The sequence below is a fragment of the Choloepus didactylus genome, chromosome 1 (genome assembly GCF_015220235.1).
Source record: "Choloepus didactylus isolate mChoDid1 chromosome 1, mChoDid1.pri, whole genome shotgun sequence".
Classification (NCBI taxonomy): Eukaryota; Metazoa; Chordata; class Mammalia; order Pilosa; family Megalonychidae; genus Choloepus; species Choloepus didactylus.
The window spans coordinates 199,494,935-199,512,557 of NC_051307.1; the positions used below are offsets into that span (position 1 = coordinate 199,494,935).

At 39.9% G+C, this 17,623-nt stretch overlaps 1 protein-coding gene and 1 non-coding gene across 6 annotated transcripts in view; one reads left to right on the forward strand and one right to left on the reverse strand.

The window, feature by feature from the left end:
* Positions 1 to 17,623, forward strand: part of KLHL18 (kelch like family member 18) — a 78,162-nt gene that overhangs the window by 11,208 nt on the left and 49,331 nt on the right. Inside the window, exons 1-2 of one of the 5 annotated variants that reach the window (XM_037849743.1) lie at positions 5,368 to 5,469; positions 6,533 to 6,731. The exons of the other annotated variants lie outside the window; for them this stretch is intronic. The gene's annotated coding sequence lies outside the window, so the exon portion shown is untranslated. Of the gene's footprint in view, positions 1 to 5,367; positions 5,470 to 6,532; positions 6,732 to 17,623 lie in introns of those variants that run through there. 5 annotated transcript variants of the gene reach the window in all.
* On the reverse strand, positions 2,488 to 2,594 carry LOC119510857. The gene has a single exon (XR_005212051.1). It is a non-coding gene; the product is annotated as a U6 spliceosomal RNA (small nuclear RNA).

Genomic DNA, 17,623 nt, shown 5'->3' on the forward strand with positions numbered 1-17,623 from the left:
AGGGTGTACCCATAGTTTAGAAAGGTAGGATGCATTTTCCACAGTTCATGAAAGTAGTACAAGGTTTCACTTGCACTTTATCCTTCTCCCATTCAGGAGAGATGATGCTAAGGACTTGTTCTTGAAGGAAATTCTATTGTTCTGCACACAGTGAAAATCAAAGGTTAGAAACTTGTCAGAGGAACAGGAAATAGGGCAGAGCTGCTCAGCTCTTGGGGGTTTTAAAAGGTTCATCTCCCCCATGTCGAGTAAAGCCTGTCTTCTCACCCTGTGTCCATGGGCTCTCACTTTAAGTCAGCAAGATCTGGGAAGAGCCATGGGATAATAACGAATGCAAGAGTAGCAGGTGGTGGCTAGTTTTCAATAGGATTAAGGAAAGGACTGCTGATTTAACTGAATCTCTGATTATTCTAATCTGGCTCACAGAAATCTGTCTGTGCTGTCTATGAAATGTAAGAGGGAGAAGCTTAAGGACGTCCTGTTGATGTCAGTGGCCACTCAACTGGTTGACTTTTCTAGCACCACCAGCTATGTTTTTGAAATTCAAAGTCCTCCAGACTTGCACGCTCACTCCCTTTCTCCCCTAGTTTCCCAAGGTCTCTGCCTAAGTTAGCTGGCTCTCTCTTCATGACCTGTGTTCTCCAACTTCTGGGCCTTGGCTGTGGTATTCCTAAGGCTTGGGGTATCCCCTCACATCTGTCAGGCAGAATCCTTCAAGGCTCCATTTGTATTCTTCCTTTTCAAGGGAAGAGAGAGAGAAGTGAGAGCAGACCCAGATTCTTTTTGCCTTCACCCTGCCCAAACTTTCCCTCCTCTGTACTCCTAAAGCATTTTACGTATGTGTCTTCTTAACATTGTCTTGGGGTCACAAATTTGCATGTCCGTCTCCCTGCAAACTTTGTGTTTTTGGTATGCAAAGATCCATGCTATCTTCTTTCTATCAGGGTGGGGCTTTGTCATGTGAAATCCTATTTCTCTGAAGACAGTCTTCCTATATCCCTCCATGTGCAGTTAATATCTCCTTCTTCCATTGTACCTTAAACCTTCATTTCTCAATATGTCATGAACTCAATAGCATCAGCATCGCTTAGAAGCATGTTAGAAATGCAGAATCTCAGTTCCCACTTCAGACCTACTAAATTAGAATCTGATGATTCCTATATCCTATGCAAACATAAGTTTGAGAAGCATTGCCTTAACAGTTTGCTTGTCCTCTTATCCTACTGAATAGAGTGTAGATGTGTTTGGTTCCCCCTCTAGGTGCTGAGCACCAGAGACATGTGGGCCATCTATTATGTAGCAGAGTTTTTGGCATACTGCAGGCACCCAGAAGTGTTTTCTAAATTATCCTAAGGGGTCCCTGGCATTATGTTTGAGATGCTCCTTCAGCAAACATTATTGAAGTATGTTTGTGCATAATGCTTTGCTAGGTGGATGAGGCATACTGCTATGAGGGGAAGTCAGCCCCATCTCTGGGCATTTATAAATTAGCAGGGAGATAGATAGCCTTCAATTAATTATGAGACAAGGCAGAATATGATAAATTCTGTCACTGCACAGGTATCAGCAGGTGTCAGAGGCCTAAGGGGACACTGATGAGGCAGCAGTTAGTTCCAGTTCAGAGGGTTTGGGATGGTTTCATGAAAAGGGTGGTATTTGATTGTTACCTTGAGGCTGTATAAGGCTGTGACAGACAGACACAGTGGAGAGAGACATTCCAGGCTGGGGGAGAACCATTTCAAAGGCCCAGGCATGAGAGTAAACACTTGGTAGTTTCTCTACAAATAATACATGGAGGAGTGAGGTGGAAAGTGAGATTGGGGAGGTGGGGTGGATGCAAACAGTGACGCCTTGAATTCTCATGGTGAGGAGACTGAACTAGTAAGAAACATCTGCAAGTCACAAGCTGTTGGTATAATCAGATGTTTAGTAGTTCCTGAAAACTCTGCCCTCCCATCTGCCTTTCTCTCCTCCCACTCTATCTCGTTGGATTTGCATGAGTAGGTAGGGAGAGTTGGAAAATGTGCTGATAGGTCTGAGTGTTTTAGCCTGTTCTATAAATGGGACTATAGCCCCAGGTTTTTTTTTTTGTTTTTTTTTTTTTTGATGCTAGCTGGTCAGCAATTTCTTCCCTCACCCCCTTCCTGAGTCATTTCCCAGTGGGGCCCCCTAAAGCAGAGACACCCAAGCTTCATCAATAGAGGATTTCAGATAGTGTGCTTAGAAATGCCATCAAAACTCTGGTTCAAGCCCGGTATGTTTTATTATGCTTGCTGTCAATTTCTCAACCCCATGGATTTGTGAGTACTGATCATTTCTGCCTATGGAAAAGTGGCCCTCTGCCCACGTTTTTTCTTTCTTTTTTTTTTTTTTTAAATTCAGTGTTACTGAGATGTATTCACATACCATACAGTCATCCATTATATACAGTCAACTGTTCACATCACCATCATTTGGTTGTGCATTCGTCACCCAACCTATTTTTTTTTTAATATGGAATGCATCACAAATTTGCATGTCATCCTTGCGCAGGGGCCATGCTAATCTTCTCTGTATCTTTCCAGTTTTAGTATATGTGCTGCTGAAGCGAGCACACCCCAATCTATTTTTGAACATTTTCCTTACACCAGAAAGAATAAAAATAAGAATAAAAAATAAAAGTAAAAAATAATACCCAAATCACCCCCCCATCCCACCCTATTTTTAATTTGTTTTTGTCCCCATTTTTCTACTCATCTATCCATACATTGGATAAAGGGAGTGCCATCCACAAGTTTTTCACAATCACACTGTCACCCCTTGTAAGCTATATTGTTATACAATTCGTTCTTCAAGAGTCAAGGCTCCTGGGTTGGAATCTGATAGTTTTAGGTATTTACTTCTAGCTATTTCAATACATTAAAACCTAAAAAAGGTATCTATATAGTGCATAAGAATGCCCACCAGAGTGACCTCTCAATTCCATTTGAAATCTCTCAGCCACTAAAACTTTATTTCATTTCGTTCTGCATCCCCCTTTTGGTCAAGATGTTCTCAATCCCATGATGCCGGGTCCAGATTCATCCCCAGGAGTCACATCCTGCATTACGAGGGAGACTTACATCCCTGGGAGTCAGTCCCATATAGAGGGGAGCCTCTGCCCATGTTTTGACTGTCAGGCATGCCATCCAGCATTTGAAGTGAAGGGAAATGACTCCCACACCATTTCCCAACCTACCTGAACAAGGCAGGTGTAGTGTGGCTTGTTTTTTCTTCTAGGCCTGGGAATGCACTGGGAGCCTGCAAGTCAAGCCCTCCACAAGTTGGCTCTAAGCCTTGCCATCTTTTTCTTGAAATTTTTACTTCAGCCAACTGAATTTTCGGATAAGATAGAGAATAATACTCCCTGTGCTTTCCCACCTTTGAACCAGTCCTGAGCCAGAAGAAGGTCAAGTTAAGAAGAGGTGAAGCTCTTCAGAAATTTTGTCACTTGTTTGCATCTCAGATGAAGGACTGAAGGCTACCTTTGAGCTGAAATGGGCTTTAGAATTCATTGCGCTCACTTCGGAATGAGGCAGTGTTACATGCTAGGATATAAGCCTTGCCTTTCCCTGGGAGGAATATTCAGCTGGATGTGGAGGCATTCATTGGGAATGGAATAATATGTGCTGTATTGGAGGCTTGTGCCATGTGCCACAGAAGGGGGTGAGCTGACTGCCTGGAGGCCAGGAAGGCCCCTCAGAGGAAGGAGCACTTGAACTGGATCCTAAAGGAAGAGGTGTGGTTTACCGAGCAGAAGAATAACATAAGGATCCAAGCAGAGGAACAGGACAATTGGGGGGAATTGCCATCAGCTTAGTACTTAGGCACAGTGGGGGATAAAACCTGGATGCGGTAGATTGGAGCTTACTTTGGGTTTATACCTTATCTGTAGGCAGTAGGGAAACCAAGAAAAGAGAGAGTGATACTTCCTGACTTAGTTGTATGTTGACTTGATTTATTCAAAAACTTAACTCATTCAACAAATACTGAGTATTAATTGCCACACTGTTCTAAGAAACTTGAAATATACAAAGATTTTTCTTTTGATAGAGCATGTGTTTTTGTAAGGATAGGTAAGTTGGTTTAAATCAGGCCACCATCATTTGCTGTTGTCAAGGTTACCAGTGACCACCACATTGTTAGATGCTTAGTCTGCATCTTGTTTGACCTACCAGCAGTTTTGGTGTAATTGATCACTCCCTTCTTCTTGATATATCTGCTTTACTTTGCTTCCGGTTTTCCTCCTATCTCTTGGGTCACTGTTCTCAGTCCTTTTCGGTTTCTCCTCTTCTCTTCAACCTCCTAGAGGGACTCCAGGGTTCAGTCTTTGGACCCTTTCCCTGTGTATGCTCATTCCCATGGTGATCTCATCCCATCTCATAGCTTTAAATATCATCTGTATGTTGGTGATTTGTGTCTTCAGTCCAGGCCTCTTTCCCAAACTCCAGACATCATCGCTTCAGTCCAGGCCACTTTCCCAAACTCCAGACATCATCACTTAAACTAGTGGGATCCAAAGCCAAACTCCTGATCTTCCCCCACATGCGTGACACCTGCCCTCATGATCTCCCAGTTCAGATGATGGCAGTGCCATCCTGCCAGGTGCTGAGACCCAAGCCTCACAAGCATCCATGACCCCTCTCTTGCTAACACACCACCACAATTTGCTATTTATTATACTTTCCTGTTTCCCCCTCCTGGAATCTAGGCTACACAAGAATAGGAATCTTGGTTTGGTTTGGTTTTTATGAACCTAAAATAGCACCTGATACATAGTAAGCACTCTATAAATATTGAATGAATAGATATTAGAAGATGATAAGTGCTATGAAAAAAAGGAAAAGCAGGGTAAGGGAAATGAAGAAAGGAGTAAATAGGGATGGGTAACAGTTTATTAAGTAGCAGACTTTATTATGAAAAATTTCATAAATTCATAAAAGGAGTAGTACAATGAATCATATACACATTATCCAGATTCAACAGTTATCAAGACTTTTTGCCACATTTTTTAAACCTGTAAAAAAAACTTAGTCTTTTCTCTACATTGTCTAAACCCTTTTTGCCGCTTTTTCTACCATTTGCTGAGTATTTTAAAACAAATCCCTAATATAGTCATTTCAAACATTTATGGTTCATCATGCGACTTTTAAAAATATGGGCATTTTCTTACACAACTTCAATGCTGTTATCACACCTAGCAAAGTGAGTATTAATTACTACAGCCTATAATTAAAGTTTCCTGAATGACTCAAAAATGTATTTTTTCATTTGATTTGTTCAAATCAAGATCTAGAGCAACACACATTGGCTTTATGTCTGAGTCTCTTTATCTCCTCTTTTGCTCAGCATTGACTTGTGGCTGATCCAAAACAGCTGTCCTTAAGTTGGTGCCTGTCCATGGACTGCTGGCTACTGGTCTGTTTTCCTTAACCAGAAAGACTTGCTAAGGTAAACATGTCAGCTGAACTAAATGGATACAGTTAATTCACACTGTGGCAAGGAAAACTTATCTTGTCATCTTGCCACAGATCTGTACTGGATTGCAGATGGACTAATTTGAGAGGCTCTGCTGTAGAGGGTCCAAATTTTGGGTTTGTTAGGCTCTTTGTGGTGCCATGTAATTTGTTCCTCCTTACCTCCTTACCTCCCCCCCCCACACACACACACATACTTCCCCCCATTTCTGAGTGGAAACTAGTTCTGGAAACTTGGTTACATTCAAGTGAACTTTTTCTTTTGTCAGGAGGCAGCCACTGTCCAGTAGTGGTGCGAACCGTGCTGCTGTTCTTGATCTGTCAGTTGCGGTGTTAATAACTTGACCCTCATTATCAAATGCCACACATTTCTCTCTAATGATTCTGCCCCACCCCCAGTGGTCACTGCCTGATTTAGTTAGATCATCAGGAGTACAAGATGGTGATTTCTCATTTCTTTCTTAGCTATTAACTGGGATTCTTCTAAAACAAACAAACAAAAAAGCTTTCCCTCATGAACTAAAATCTTTTAGGTACCTTTTTTGGTGGAACTAGGCAGCCTTTTGTTTTCCTGTTTCATTATGAACTTTGTAGGTTTTTGTTGCTTTTTATATAATGAGTTTGTTGGTTGCATTTATTGTTCTTTTTGATTCTTAAATTGTCCTCTTTTAACCAATGGGCACTCCTTCATGGCGGCTAATATGCCCTTTTGACATGATTTTCTAATCTTTGAGAGCTTCCTTGTTTTCTGATTAGATGACCCAGACTCATCTTCTACATTTCCAGCCCTAATCCTGGAATTAGCCATTTCTCCAAGGAGCCTAATACCATTAAGCACCCACTTTGGGTGCCAGATGGGTTTATTGCTATTGGATTTTCATTGTTCCCAGGTTTTTTTCAATGGACAATGCTAGGAATTACATATTTTTGATAAGAAAAATAAACTGACATTGTATTGATTTTCCATTTCACATTTAACGTTATAGAAAGTTTACTTCTTTGATTTTAAACTTTTTTATCTTTTTCCTTATATTTAGAGTCCTGGTTCCTAACAATTTAAAAATAATTACTTGGTTCCAGTTTTAAATAGAGTGATCAGGATAGGCCTTGTTGAGAAGATATTTGAACAAAGATTTGAAGAAAGCTAAGAGAGGGAGCCTTGTGAATGACTGGCTGAAGAGTCCTCCAAGCAGAGGGAGTGGCCAATGCAGAGGCCCAAAGGTTGGGCCATGCCTGGTATGTTGGAGGAATAATGTGGTAGGTTGAATTATATACCCCAATGAAAAACATATTCTTAATCTTAATGCACATTCCTGCGGGTGTGACACCATTTGTAAATAAGACTCTTTGAAGGTGCTATTTTTAGTTAAGGCCTGGCCAGCTGAATCAGGGTGGGTCTTAATCCATATTGCTGGAGTCCTTATAAAGAGAAGTAACTGGAAGCCAGAAATCAGGAGAAAGCCCTAGGAGGAGCTAGAACCTGGAAGTCAGTGAAAACCAGAAGAGCAGACTGTAGGAGAGACAGATTGCCATGTGATGGGAGCAGAGATGCAAGCCAAGGAACCCCAAGGACTGCAGCAAGCCAGCACCAGACACTACAGATTTGGGGGAGAAAGCATAGTCTTGCCCATGCCTTGATTTTGGACTTCTAGCCTCCCAAACTGTGAGACAGTAGATGTTGTTTAGGCCAATCCATTGTGTGATATATGTCATAGCAGCCTGGCAGACTCAGACAAATATGCTAGGTTGTAATTTTGCCAAGCGAATATGGCAAGTGAGAGACAAAGGAGTGGATTTAATGATTGTCCATGAACTTTAAGCCAGATAAGGAGAAAAGAGGTCAAAAAACTGAGGACAGAGAGTGATAAAAGGATATGTACTTGAGAAAGACAGTGAGTCAGGAGCTGAAATTATTGAAAAAAGAGAGGTATTACTGCAGATGTCAGTGAGGGTTTATAGGAGAGATAAAGGTGGGTGAGGTGGGTTTAGAGAGGAAGTAAGGTAATTCTGCCAATGGGAGCAAGAAGGTCATGTACCACATCCCCGTGCTTAGGGGTACATGGCTATGGGAGAGAAAAGACACCTCATGTAAGTACTGCCAAAGAAGCAGTGAACTTGGGGGAGAGTTAAGTGAGGAAGTGTTAAGAAAAAAGAATGAAAATATGTTTTCTTCTAAAAGTTTTATAGTTTTACATTTTACATTTAAATCTATAATCCATTTTGAGTTAATTTTTTTATAAAGTCTAGGATTTAGATAGAAGTTTTTTGTTTTTATCTTGTTTTTGCCTATGGATGTCACGTTCCTTCAGCACAAATTATCTTTCTGCAGTAGAAATTATTTTTGCACTTTTTTGAAAACTCAATTGGGAGAGAACCTAAGATGGCGGCTAGGTGAGACAGGGCAAAAAAAACACCTCCATGAAAAATACTAGATAAAAGCCAGAAAGTGACCCAGAACACCAGTTCCAGCGATGCACCGGCTGGACAAGGTCTGCTAAATCCACAGGGACTGTGCTTTTGGTGAAACCGGGAGTCTGCATTCTGAGACGAGTGAGTGAGCCGGTTGAAAGTTCGGCGGCCACGCTGCGGTGTGGGAAAACTGTGGGTTGGCGTTTGGAGACGGACTAGTTCTTCTTTAAAAAAAAAAACAAAACAAAAAAACAACAAACCCAGAAGCGGCTGTGGTTACAACGGTGAGAACCACGCAGTGAAGCATGGCAGGAGCGGGTCGTGCCAACCTCTCAGTGTCTGGCGTGGAGGATAGCCCGCTGCTGATTGCCTCAGGACCAGGGTGGCAGAGGGGAGCCAAGGGAGAAAGAAACCACGCCCCTTGCAGCTATCTCCCTGGTGGGCTGGGAACGCTCCTGCCCGGGGCCAGAGCTATAGCCCAGAGCCACGCCAAGGGTCCCAGTGTGACGGGGAGTGTTTCCTGCAGCTCTGTGCACACTCCACAATATCGGCTGTGGACAGTGGCCTTTAGTGCGCCCACAGCTAATTGTCCTGGAGCTGGGAAGGAGGAGCTGTGCGAAAAGGGGGAAATTAACATGCCCCATTCAACCATCTTTACAGCAGGCTGGGAATGCCCCTGCACGGCCCAGCGGCCCAGGGCTTCCCTGGAGGGCCGTTGCACACTTGTGACATGGCACAACCTTCCCTCAGCAGAGGTCCTGGAAGAACACGGCTGGGAAGGGGGACCTGCTCGGAAATCCCAGGGACCCTACACCAATACCAAGGACTTGTGGGTCAGTGGCATAGACAATCTGTGGCAAGACTGAAATGAAAGCTTAGACTCTTGCAACAGCCTTAAATCTCTGAGAACACCTGGGAGGTTTGACTGTGAAAGCTGCCCTGCCTCCCTAACCACCCAGACACACGCCCCACATGCAGGGCGGACAGCACCAACAACACACCCAAACTTAGTGCACCAGTTGAACCCCACAAGAACCAGATCCCCACACACCACAAAGACAGAGTTGGGGAGAACTGACTTGAGGGGAATAGGTGACTTGCGGACGCCATCTGCTGGCTAGTTAGAGAAAGTGTACGCCACCAAGCTATAGACCTGACAAAGTAGAGATCGGTATTTTGCCTATCCAGAAAGAACCCTATCAAGTAAAGCAAATGCCAAGGGGCCAAAAACAACAGAAAATCTTAAAGCATATGATAAAACCAGACGATATGGAGAACCCAAACCCAAACACCCAAATCAGAAGATCAGAAGAGACACAGTACTTGGCACAATTAACCAAAGAATTAAAGACAGACAACGAGAACATGGCACAGGATATAAAGGACATGAAGAAGAGCATGGCACAGGATATAAAGGACGTGAAGAAGACCCTAGAAGAGCATAAAGAAGAAATTGCAAGAGTAAATAAAAAAATAGAAGATCTTATGGAAATAAAAGAAACTGTTCACCAAATTAAAAAGACTCCAGTCATAACACAAGATTAGAGGAAGTTGAACAATGACTCAGGGTCCATGAGGACCACGGAACAGAAAATGAAAGAACAAAAGAAAGAAAGGGGAAAAAATAAAAAAAAAATCGAAATGGATCTCAGGGATATGATAGATAAAATAAAATGTCCAAATTTAAGACTCATTGGTGTCCCAGAAGGGGAAAAGAAGGGTAAAGGTCTAGAAAGAGTATTCAAAGAAATTGTTGGGGAAAACTTTCCCAACCTTCTACACAATATAAATACACAAAGCATAAATGCCCAGCAAACTCCAAATAGAATAAATCCAAATAAACCCACTCCAAGACATTCTGATCACACTGTCAAATATTGAAGAGAAGGAGCAAGTTCTGAAAGCAGCAAGAGAAAAGCAGTTCACCACATAAAAAGGAAACAACATAAGACTAAGTAGTGACTACTCAGCGGCCACCATGGAGGCGAGAAGGCAGTGGCATGACATATTTAAAATTCTGAGAGAAAAATTTCCAACCAAGAATACTTTATCCAGCAAAGCTCTCCTTCAGATTTGTGGGAGAGCTTAAATTTTTCACAGACAAACAAATGCTGAGAGGTTTTGCTAATAAAAGACCTGCCCTACTTCAGATACTAAAGAGAGCCCTACCGACAGAGAAACAAAGGAAGGAGAGAGAGAGATAGAGAAATTTAACAGACATATATAGAACATTACATCCCAAATCACTAGGGCACACAATCTTCTCTAGTGATCATGGATCTTTCTCCAGAATAGACCGTATGCTGGGACATAAAACAAGCCTCAATAAATTAAAAAAAAAATTGAATATATTCAAAGCACATTCTCTGACCATGATGGAATATAAGCAGAAGTCAATAACCGTCAGAGTCTTAGAAAATTCATAAGCAACTGGAGGGTAAAAATGAGGGGGAGATGAAAACATTCCTGGATAATCAAAAGCTGAGGGATTTCATCACCAGTAGATCAGTCCTATAAGAAATGCTAAAGGGAACTGAGCACGCTGAAAGGAAGGGACACTAAACAATTGACTGAAACCACATGAAGAAATAAAGATTTCCAGTAAAGATCACATGGTAAATATAAATACCAATACTACTGTATTTTTGATTTGTAACTCCACTATTTACTTCCTACAGGATCTAAAATACATAAACTGTAATGATAAATCAGTGGTTTTGGACTCAATGTAAAATATGTAATTTTTGACAAGAACTACATAAAGGTGGGGGAATGGAGGAGTATAGGAACATAGTCTTTGTGTCCTATTGAAGTTAAGTTGGTATCAAAGAAAAGCAAGATTGTTGTAGATTTAAGAGGTTAAATTTAAGCCCCATGGTAAACACAAAGAAAGTATCAGAGAATATGACCATAGAAATGAAACGTCGAGTATGGGTTACGAGAAGTGAGGGAAGGGGCAATGGGGAGTTAAGAAATGAATGTAGGGTTTCTGTTTGGGGTGAAGGGAAATTTCTAGTAATGGATGGTGGGAAGATGATAGCATTGCAACATTCTATATGTGATTAATCCCACTAATGGAATGCTAGGGAGGGGTTGGAATGGGAAGACTTAAGCTGTGTATATGTTTCCACAAGTTGAAAAAAAAAAAACAGTCTAAATAGATAATGACAATTAAATGCCAAAGATGATCCTGGATGGGATCTGAGAGTGGAGTACAGGAGGCTCAAATGGACACAGTTGGGACATAAAAAAAAAAAGGAAATATAGAATGTAAACTTTGTATCAATGTTGAATTTCTTGAACTTCTTAGCTGCACTTAATGGGATTGCATAAAAGAATGTTCTTGTTCATGGGAAATGTGTATGTGAATTATATTGTTTGTTCAAGGATGTGTGCAGCTTGCTCTCATATGTTCAGAAGACAGAGCAATAGATGATGGATGATGGGGGGAGGGAGGGAAAGAAAGAAATGGGGGCATGACAGGATGTTAAAGTTGGTAGATCGGGGTATCGGGAAGGGGGTCGGGGTATACTGGAGTTCTGTGCATGGGGTTTGTATTGTTTTTGCAACTGTTCCTGTAAGTTTGAATTTATTTCAAAATTTAAAAAAAAAAAACACAGTGGTCCATATTTGTACAGGGCTACATCTGGGTTCTCCATTCTGTTCCATTGAACTGTGTCTCTATCCCTCTGCCAGTACCGCAGTCTTCCTTGTTGTAACTCTACAGTAAGTCTTGAAATGTGAAAAGTGAGGCTTCCTGCTTTATTCTTCTTATTTAAAATTTTTTAGCTAATCTGATTCCTTTACCTTTCCATATGAATTTTAGAATAAGCTTATCTATATTTACTTTAAAAAAGAGTCTTGTTGGGATTTTGATAGGAATTGTGTTAAACCTGTACATCAGTTTGGGGAGAATTGACATCTCGGGTATATTTTATCTTTTTTCCAATCCATGAACACTGTATGCCTCTCCATTTATTCATATCTCCTTTGACTTGTTTCATCAGTATTTTTATAGTTTCAGCAAACAAATTTTGTTAGATTTACACCTATGTATTTGATATTTTTTGAGCAATTGTATTTTAAATTTTGGTTTCCATATGGTCATTGTTAGCATATGGAAATACAATTGATTTTTGTATGTTAATCTTGTTTCCTGCTATCCTGTTAGATTCACGTATTACTTCTAGAGGATTTTTTCTTTTTCTTTCTTTTTTTTTTTTTGAAGGTTGCTTCAGATTTTCTATGTAAACTATCAACCATCATGTCATTGACCAATAGGGTTAGTTTTATTTCTTCGTTTCTAATCTTTATGCCTTATTACGCTGGCTAGAATTTCCAGGACTATGTTAAATAGCAAGAGTGGATATCCTTGCCTTGCTCCTGATCTTAAGGGAAAGCAGTCAGTATGATGATAGCTGAAGGTTGTTTGTAGATGTTCTTTATCAAGTTGAGGAAGTTCTCCTTCAATCTTGATGTGTGGGAGTTTTTATCATGAATGGGTGTTAAATTTTGTTTTTTTCTGCATCAGTTGATAGGATCATGTGATTTTTTAAAATGCAGTTTTATTGAAATATACACACCATATAATCCATCCAGAGTCTACAATCAGTGGCTCACAGTATCATCATATAATTGTGCATTCATCACCACAGTCAGTTTTAGAACATTTTCATTGAACCAAAATAAAAAAATAAAAATAAAAAAGAATACCCAAAACATCCCATACCCCTTATCCCCCCTTATTATTTTTTTAACTTTATTTATCAAAAAATTTAAAAAGAAACAAACAATTATAAAACTTTTCAAACAAAACAAAACAAAGGAATAAGAAAAACAGATAACCTAAAATAACTACATTGCTTCCCACATGTTCCTACCATACTCCCAAAATATTAACAAATCGTAGTCATTTCTGAGCATTCCCATAACATTAATATTACCCTCCATAACTTATCTGTTCTTATTAGATTATCATTCCCCCTTTACTAGTTGCTGTCTATTGCTAGGTCCCCTACATTCTACAATATAAAACATTTATTTTACATTTTTCACCGAGTTCACATTATTGTAACATGTAGTATCTCTTTTTGTGCCTGGCTTATTTCACTCAGCATTTTGTCTTCAGGGTTCATCCATGTTGTCTTATGTTTCACAACATTATTCCTTCTTACTGCTGCATAGTATTCCATGGTGTGTATATACCACCTATATATATATATATATATATATATATATATATATATATAGTCTTTATTTTATTACTCATCTGCTTATATACTGGATAAAGGGAGTGTCAGTCACAAGGTTTTCATAATCACACAGTTACATGATGAAAGCTGTATAGTTATACAGTCACCATCAGGATAGAGTCTACTGGATTGCAGTTCAACAGATTCAGGTTATTTCCTTCTAGTTATTATAATACACTAGAAACTAAAAAGGAATATCTATATAATGCATAAGAATAACCTCCAGAATGAACTTTCAACTCTGTTTGAAATCGCTTTGCCATTGAAACTTTATTTCATTTCTTTTCCCCATTTTGGTCAAGAAGACTTTCTCAATCCCATGATGCCAGGGCCAGGCTCATCCCTGAGAGTCATGTCCCACATAGAGGGGAGGGTAGTGAGTTTATTTGCAGGTTGGCAGGATCATGTGATTTTTTTTTTCTTTAGCCTATTAGTGTGGTGGATTAACTTGATTGTTTTTTTTTTTTTTACCTTAATTAAAAGATACTTTATTGCTACAAAATGTGAATCATCATCTGAGCCTTGGGCAAGTTGTAATCTTTGTGCTGGTGCAGGGTCTTGCCTCCATGTGGATGGCTGCTGACTGATCAGGGTGGTGGTTCTGAAGGTTGGGGTGGCTGTGGTGATTTCTTTTTTTTTTTTTTTAATTAAATTCAGTTTTATTGAAATACATTCACACACTATACAATCATCCATGGTATACAATCCACTGTCCACAGTATGATAACATAGTTATGCGTTCATCACCACAATCTATCTCTGAACATTTTCCTTACATCAGAAAGAACCAGAACAAGAATAAAAAGTGAAAAAAGAATACCCAAGTCATCCCCCCCATCCCACCCCATTTGTCCTTTAGTTTTTATCCCCATTTTTCTACTCATCCATACACTAGATAAAGGGGGTATGATCCACAAGGTCTTCACAATCACACTGTCACCCCTTGTAATCTACATTATTATATAATTGTCTTCAGGAGTCCAGACTGCTGGGTTGGAGTTTGGTAGTTTCAGGTATTTACTTCTAGCTATTCCAATACATGAAAACCTAAGAGGTGTTATCTATATAGTGCATAATAATGTCCAGCAGAGTGACCTCTTGACTCCATTTGAAATCTCTCAGCCACTGAAACTATTTCGTCTCATTTTGCATCCCCCTTTTGGTCAAGAAGATACTCTCAGTCCCATGATGCCGGGTCCACCTTCATCCCCAGGAGTCATATTCTGCATTGCCAGGGAGATTTACACCCCTGGGAGTCGGGTCCCATGTAGTGGAGAGGGCGGCGAGTTCACCTGTCGAGATGGCTCAGTTAGAGAGAGAGAGGGCCACATCTGAGCAACGAAGAGGTACTCAGGGGAAGACTCTTAGGCACAATTATATGCAAGTTTAGCCTCTCCTTGCAGTAACAAGCTTCATAAGGGCATGTCCCATGATCAAGGGCTCAGCACATCAAACCCCAGTCCCAATGTTTGTGACAACATCAGCACCAGTCCAGGTGAGGAAGTCCAACACTTCCGCACCTTCCCCCAGATCCTCGGGGCTGGGGAGGGGGGAGGCTGTAAATATATTTTTTATTGTCTGCCCAAATTACTCTGGGATGTGTCACTATTTCACTCCAGCCTATACTAACCTACCGTATCTCACTTCCTGTTCAAACTTCCATGCAATTGTGGTGTTTGAACAAATTGACTGTAGAGTTGTACCGTTTAGAAAATTTAGATCCTGTACCAAATAGATATCTTTTCCCTTGGTCTCATATGGAAGTTGAAGTTTTAAAACACAGTCAGTTTCGACCCTTACCCTTTGGCCTGGCTTGCCCTGGTCTTAACTAGACCTGCTTCATTCATATCACTAATTGAAGTCTGGGCTCTTTTACAGCTTTTTTTTTTTTTTTTTTTTTTGACAGTGGCTGTATGCACTAATACTGACATTAATCTCTGCTGAGCTCTAGCTCTGAGTTTCAGGCACCTGAGAAATACGCATTGTTCCAGAGACCAATCAGGTTATACGCTAAGGGATCAGCATCTCAAAGTTTAGAGACAGGCATTACAATTCAGGCATAGAGTTAACTGCTGTAAGAGCTTACAATCTAGGGACTATTACAATAATTATGTCCATGTTAGGCTATGTTCTAAGATTCAATTCTGAGTTTACACATTGTAGTTAGTCCATATTGGTGAGGCATTAAAGTGTTTGCCTTTATTTCTGGTGTACTTCACTCAAATACTGTGTACAGGATCCATTCACCTTGTTGTGTGTCTCACAGCTTCACTCCTTGTAGTTGCTCAATGTTCCACTGTATGCATACACCACAGTACACTATTCCATTCTTCAGTCAATGTACCCTTCGGTCATCTGCACCCTTTGCAAATCATGATTACTGCCTCTATGAACACCAGTTTGCAAATGTCCATTCATGTCTCTGCTCTCAGATCTTCAAATGACATACCCCATAATGAGGTTGCAGGACCTTTTGGTCCCCACATACTTAACTTTTGTGGAACAACCACACTGACCTTCAGAAAGGCTACGCCATTCTACCTGCTCATCAACAGTAGGTAGGTACATCCCTCTCACCATGTTTTCTCCAACACTTTTACTCCTATATATATATTTTCCTATAATTTTATAGAGTCATATTCACATACCATACATTTATCCACAGTGTACAATCTGTTCATGTTATCATCATAAAGTTGTACATTTATCACCACAATCAGCACTTGAACATATTGATTACGACAAGAAAAATTGTTTTTTTTTAAGCAAAAGAAAAAAATGATAAAAAGAAAAACAGCACGTCATACAATACAATATAATATTAAGGACAGCAAATAACAACACTACCAAGAATCACATATTCCTCCCCTATATCCCCCTCTCATATAATTTAGCATTGGCATATTGCCTTTGTTACATTTAATGGAGGTATATTACAATGTTACTGTTGACCATAGACTCCAGTTTGGTTTGATTATGTTTTTTCCTGAATACCATCCCTTTTTCAACTCTCTACATGGTTGACATTCATTTGCTTTCCCACATGCAAAAACATTTTTATATTTGTATATTTAGTAACAGTCATTGGCCACTCCAATTTTTGCCATGTTATACAGTCCCAGTCTTTATCATCTATCTTTACCTCTGGTGTCATACATTTTCTTATCCCACCTCTTTCAGCTTTACTCACAGACATCTTTGTTCGGTGTACTTACAATATTGTGCTACCATCACACAGTATTATGCTATCTATTTCTGGATCTATGCAATCAATCCTAAACATTCTGTAGTCCTTCAGCATCAAATGGCTGGTCTCTGCCCTGTTTCTATCTCCTGGTCGCCTGTGTTGTCAGCTTTTAACTCCCAAAGTTTGTTCATTAATATCTGTTCATATTAGACCATACAGAATCTTTCCTTTTGTTTCTGGCTAACTTCACTCAACATAATGTCCTTAAGGTTCATTCACATTATTACATGATCCATGTCTTTGTTCTGTCTTACAGCTGCGTAATATTCCATCATGTGTATATACCACAGTTTGTTTATCCACTTGTCCGTTGATGGACATTTGGGCTGTTTCCATCTCTTGGCAATTGTGAATAATGCTGCAATAAACATCGGTTTACAAATGTCTGTCTGTGTCTTAGCTTTCAGTTCCTTTGAGTATATACCTAGCAATGGAATAGCTGGGTCATACGGCAAATCTTTATTTAGCTTCCTGAGGAACCTCCACACTGTCTTCCAGAGTGATTGCACCATTCTTCATTCCCACCAACAATGAATAAGTGTGCCTCTTTCTCCACATCCTCTCCAGCACTTGTCATTTTCTGTTTTTTTTTTTTTGGATAATGTCCATTCTGGTAGGTGTGAGATATCTCATTGTGGTTTTGATTTGCATTTCCTTAATAGCCAGTGAAGTTGAGCATTTTTTCGTATGTTTTTGAGCCATTTGTATTTCCTCTTCAGAAAAATGTGTGTTCATGTCTTTTGCCCATTTTTTAATTGGATTGTTTGTCTTTCTGTTATTGAGATGCAGGATTCCTTTATATATTCGGGATATTAAACCCTTATCTGATATGTGGTTTCCAAATATCATCTCCCATTGTGTAGGTTGCCTTTTTACTTTTCTGACAAAGTCCTTTCATGTACAAAAGTGTTTAATTTTGAGGAGATCCCATTTGTCTATTTGTTCTTTGGTTGCTTGCGCCTTGGATGTGAGGTCTAAGAAACCACCTCCTATCATAAGATCTTTAAGATATTGCCCTACATTTTCTTCTAAGAGTTTTATGGTCTTGGTGCTAATGTTTAGGTTTTTGATCCACTTTGAGTTAATTTTTGTATAAGGTGTGAGATGAGCATCCTCTTTCATTCTTTTGGAAATGGATATCCAGTTCTCCAAACACCATTTATTGAACAGGCTGCTCTTTCCCAGTTGCTTCGGCTTCACTGCCTTATCGAAGATCAGTT